Here is a 5,637-nt window from a genome sequence, read left to right as displayed (position 1 = left end):
AGTACGACAAGAAGCATGCACACACGGACAAGCAACAAAGGAAGAAGCACATACGAGCTAGCTAGCCAGGAAGGAAGGAGGTACTGGTTTTTTCTGCCACGTGCATCTTCCAGCCAAACTTGTATGGTCCCCTGCATATTGCTTACGCATAACACTTCTTCTCTTGTCGCTCGCAGGAGGTATGATGGCCAGTGTCGTCAGATTCGGTGCAGAGGAACCGTCTCGTTGGTTTGGAGGAACACGTGAGACCTGTGAAATTTCGGGTATAGGTGAGTACATCCATTGACGGTTAACTGGTCACTACACTTCAGTTAGTCAGCAGGTGAACGTCAGTGGAGTTGACATGGTGTACATGTAGTACTACTATGCAATAAGTTGTAACATGTTTGTCTCTTAAACTCTGCTACCATCTAAAATAAACCATGCATCCCGCCCGTAGCTTCCCTTCCGATGTATGGATGAACACAATGTTTTCCGGCGAAAATGTGAAATGTTGATCAGCTGATGATTCGTGTCTCGTTGAACCATGATTCTTGCCGTCCCTATTAATGTTGGTACATGGTCACTTTTTCGGGTGGTGTTGTAATTACTCGGGTAAAAAGATTGTGTAACTTAGAAACTATCAAACCGACCGTTGCCTTCTTTTCTGAACTTAGACAACGTGTGAGACAAAACTGATTTTGAAGTAGTAGAAGGAAACTTGTTTGTGAGAAGCAATTTTGTCAACAGATCGATGGAGCCAGCCAAACATTGTTCATCAAGGAATCCCTCTCCGATTGCAACATCTAGCGATGTTTTCCGGGACAGAACTGACGCTCAAGGCTGACCATCTCGCTAGTATTATTCTCCATATGTACCGGCAAAGAATACAACCATGAACAAGTCAAAACCCGATTGTCGAGTGACCAGTGTAAGATCAAGACGGTTTTCAATTGCTGCACTCTACAAAGAATACAACCATGAGCAAGTCATCAAGGATAGTAATACCACAAGGTTAGGAAGTTCAGAGCGACTTTACGATCCGAGCTTACCCATAATGCGCACCATGCAGTTCAACTTCATCTGGCATCGGTGCAGTGCAACTTCAAAACCATTTTAATTTTATTTTGCTTTGCTGTGTGAATCAACCGCGTCTTTTTGCCAATTCAGCCCGCTGCTTCCAGGGATATAGATATTGATCAACAAAAGTAAAGTAACACTGTAATTGCTACTGTTTATTGAACTGGTAGGGAAAAGAGCAATATGAGGCACTCACAGATCCATGAATACAACATGTCAGCAAGTAAACCGTTGGCACAAGTGACACCCTGATTAAGTGTTGGCTGATCAAATCAAAATTGCACTATGTCATGGACACACACACAAAAAAACACACACACATACACAATTACAACGCTCAGTGTAAACATTAGGAAAAAGAGGTATATTTTCAGGCCGGCTACAACTATGTTGTGTAGTTCCAAAGTTGTACCCCATGCCACACCTATATACAGTATGTATCAAGCAACATAAGAATCTTGGCTGAGTCTGAAACTTTGAAACCATGTGTCAATTCATACCTCTTTGCAAAAACACCAAACAACTGTAGAATGCCTTCCGTACAGACGCAAAGGGAGACTGTACTGGACATACAATAAAAATACAGATGCATTGTAGAAAGCTCATTGTTTTCCATTATTATGCCATGGCGACTGAGCTAGAAAACTGTAAAACCTTATCAGTAGCACATAAAGCTCATTGTTTTCCATTATTACACCATGGCGACGTTTTAATCCTTAAACCTGAACTTTCCACGTACACCACCAAGTCTTCACGAGCTTTGGATAAAATGTTAACACAACGTGGCTAGAAGACTACCAGAACATACACAAGAACTCCTGCACATCAAAGCTAAAAAAGATGATGAATGCAAGAACAGCTAGTACCGATAGCAATGCAGCAGTGTGAAAAAAGTGCTAACCTTAATATCATATCAGTGGAATGATTCCAAAGTCTCATTTATTTCATACTTATGCTATAGTGATATGTTGATTTTGATACCCGAACTAGGCAAGTAGACTACCAAGTCACGATGAATGACAAGAACCCAAATTTTTATGCAACATGCGGATGCCAAATTTTTATCCTGACAAACACGAACAAACACCTGCACAAAGAACCAAATAAATGGTGATTACATCACATGTTTTGGGATTTCCATTTAGGAAGGAAAAAACTTTCAGATGGCACAAAGCAAATAATTATGTCGACTTTCTTACCAAAGAAAGAACAACGGAAATGGGGCAAAGAAAATCCTAAGTAATGCTTTAGAACTATTTTCACTACCGTTCGGACGAAGCTGGAAATCTGATGTTGCGGGGATATAGATGGGAGTTCTCTTTTCATGACAGGTATACATGGAAATTGATAAAGTTGATACTGCACAGAAGGACTAAGGTTCTACTTGAAGATTTACTTACCGGATTTATGTACATGGAGGAAAATGGCCACAAGAACCTCATCCATGTGGCAGAATGTGCATGTGCGGTGAGAGTTGAGCTCTACAAGGCAAAAAGAATGTAGAGAGGACTTCAAAGACAGAGGCATGTATAGTAGATGGAAAGAAACATTGGTCAGATTATTAGGGCATCTCAACCTCTGACCGGCAAATATCTCTGGCATATGTCCATTTTTATGTCTGGTCGTGGTTCGCGGACATGATGCGGGTGAGCCATCCAATGCTAATCACAAAGTATCTAGTTGGGAGGAAAAAAGTAGGTGGAGATCATGCATGTGGTGAGATATTTGTGGTTAAGTGTCCGCTTGGAAGAAGAGAGAGGAGTGGGGGGTCATGCATGTGCGGTTGGGTGGAGAGAGAGAAGAGAGGAACTGTGCATGTGATTGGTGAAGTGTATGTCCAAACTCTGACAAAGCCCCCCACGTTTGTCTCTTGCATACCGGAATCCATACATTTGAACTGCGAAGGGACATATATAGGTTCCTGACAAAAGTGGTCCGAAGACATAGTAAGATTTGAGGGTCCATCTTGGCGATGCCCTTATGCATGGAAAAAACAAGGGCAATGGCGGGATCTGGGAAGTGACATGGGACACGAACAAGGAAGTAGTTGTCATTACCTTCTGTAAGTCTCCATAATGCAGTACGATCTTCAGAATGGTTTCCACTAACCCCCTGGACTGTTATACTAGCTCCTTGGTGCTGCATTCATGGACATCTAATTCTTGCAAGTTCTTTTAGGAGTAGTGTTTGATCTCAGAAGTCCATCGATCGAGGTTCGAGAGTACGCCTAGGACCACTTTTGTCAGGAACCTTTATAGTGACATGGTATGTAACATAAGCTATAACATGTTTGTCTCTTAATCTTCTGCCATCTAACAATAAACCATGAATGCCTCTGACCGGCAAATATCTCTGGCATATGTCCATTTTTATGTCTGGACGTGGTTCGCGGACATGATGCGGGTGAGCCATCCAATGCTAATCACAAAGTATCCAGTTGGGAGGAAAAAAGTACGTGAGGACCATGCATGTGGTGAGATATTTGTGGCTAAGTGTCCGATTGGAAGAAGAGAGAGGATTGGGGGGCCATGCATGTGCGGTTGGGTGGAGAGAGAGAAGAGAGGAACTGTGCATGTGATTGGTGAAGTGTATGTCCGAACTCCGACAAAGCCCCCCACGTTTGTCTCTTGCATACCGGAATCCATATATTTGAACTGCGAAGCGGACATATATAAGTTCCTGACAAAAGTGGTCCGAAGACATAGTAAAGATTTGAGGGTCCATCTTGGCGATGCCCTTATGCATTGAAAAAACAAGGGCAATGGCGGGATATGGGAAGTGACATGGGACACGAACAAGGAAGTAGTTGTCATTACCTTTTGTAAGTCTCCATAATGCAGTACGATCTTCGGAATGGTTTCCACTAACCCCCTGGACTGTTATACTAGCTCCTCGGTGCCGCATTCATGGTCATCTAATTCTTGCAAGTTCTTTTAGGAGTAGTGTTTGATCTCAGAAGTCCATCGATCGAGGTTCGAGAGTACGCCTAGGCGTACCATAGCTTTATAGAAGACATAATTTAATTACAAGAAAGCTACCGCTCGATGCGAACAACGAGTGTAGCACGAACACCACACCCGGCAAGACCACAAACAAACACCACCGCTAGGCAAGCTACAATGCAAAAAGCCTATCCTAAACTGATACACAACACCGCGTCTCGACCGACGCCGGACACCTCCGAAGACCACACTTCCGCAGAACTTCTCTTGTTGACGCACCATCCATCCTGAGCGCCTAAGAGAAAGTGGCAGATGAATGGCAGGACTCGATCCAATCCGGGAAGACACCGCCTTGGATTCACCGACGACGAACGTACATAGCGCCACTAAGATCAGAAAAGGATAGCGGCGAACACCGGAGGAGAGCAACGAGGAACCAACCGTGTCTCCAAACACAATGCTCCGAACAGAGGAGCGGCGGACACCGCCATCGTGCCGATCCAAACATCGAGTCTAGGCTTTCGCCTGGAGACATCCACCAACACCAAGAGCGCGAGGGATGAGGCGAACATGCTCGACGATGCCTCATCCACGATGCCATCACCGCCGGCCCGGCAGAAGCCGTGCAAAATTTTCATCGGCGCTTCGCCCATCTCGACGACTCCATGGGATTGGCAGCACTGCCAAGAAGCCTCACACCGCCGCCACCGCAGCACTTGCTGATGTAGCTGCATAGTCGAGGACCAACGACCGACCACTTGGCAGGGAAACCATGGCCACACCATCCACTCTGAGCCTGCACGAGGGTCCGTAGCCAACCAGCACCTCCGGCCAGGTCCAGGACTGCCCACGACGGCCGTCGCCCACTCCAAGGGATGGCCTTGCGACGATTAGACCCGCCTCTCCACGGAAAAATTCTAGGCCGGCACCACCAGGAAAGCACAGCCGCTTGCCACGCCGCACAGGGATGACCGACCGCTAGCTGCTCGCAAGACTCCATCTTGGCTGAGCCATCGTAGCGCCGCCACCAACCTGCCTATGAGAACCCAGCACTGCCTCCCGCTAGCGCCCCCACTAGAACGAGCCACGTCTCCGCTGCCAGACCCCGTCAGGCCCTCCACATCACCACCTCACCTGCCGTGCGCCGGCCATAAGCGCTCACCACCAGCCAGCGCAGATCTGGCCTGGCTCGAGCGCCGCCGCGGCGAAGAGCACCAAGCCGCCACCGGCCTGCGCGCTCTGCAGCGACACGCCATCCCCAGCCAGATGCGCCCGGCCTCTCCTCCTCCAGCCAGTGCCTACCACCGAGCCTCGACGAGCCGACCATCGAGACACCTCGTCAGCCTCGTTGGATCGAGCCCCGCACGACCGGGCGAGCAGGAAGACCTCGCGCACTTGACCCTGCACCACCAGCACCGCACCACCACGCGCCGGATCCGGGCTGAGCAGCCCCCCCGACGTCGGCGAAGAGGCCCACCGTACCAGATCTTGAAGCGCCGTCGAAGGGACCCCCCGCTAGCTGGTGAGCGCCGGCACAAAGGAGCCCCGCCCGCTACCATACCTGGGGCACGCGCGGTTTCACCGGCGTCCTCTCCGGCGGGGGCGAAGCGGATGGGGGTGTGTGAAGGGTGGGCCG

At 48.2% G+C, this 5,637-nt stretch overlaps 1 long non-coding RNA gene across 3 annotated transcripts in view; it reads right to left on the bottom strand.

The window, feature by feature from the left end:
• Positions 1 to 1,534: 1,534 nt before the first annotated feature.
• The window catches only part of LOC119288127, a 5,069-nt gene continuing 966 nt past the window's right edge, over positions 1,535 to 5,637 (bottom strand). Inside the window, exons 1-3 of one of the 3 annotated variants that reach the window (XR_005141117.1) lie at positions 3,876 to 4,807; positions 1,961 to 2,146; positions 1,535 to 1,877 (exon numbers count right to left, since the gene is read on the bottom strand). This is a non-coding gene — a long non-coding RNA (uncharacterized LOC119288127). Of the gene's footprint in view, positions 1,878 to 1,960; positions 2,147 to 2,459; positions 3,791 to 3,875; positions 4,808 to 5,637 lie in introns of those variants that run through there. The other 2 variants (XR_005141116.1, XR_005141115.1) reach the window with 2 other exon arrangements.

The sequence above is a fragment of the Triticum dicoccoides genome, chromosome 4A (assembly GCF_002162155.2).
Source record: "Triticum dicoccoides isolate Atlit2015 ecotype Zavitan chromosome 4A, WEW_v2.0, whole genome shotgun sequence".
In the NCBI taxonomy this organism is placed as follows: domain Eukaryota; kingdom Viridiplantae; phylum Streptophyta; class Magnoliopsida; order Poales; family Poaceae; genus Triticum; species Triticum dicoccoides.
Note: the sequence above shows the minus strand (reverse complement) of the source record. Positions and strands in the feature narration are given on the sequence as shown.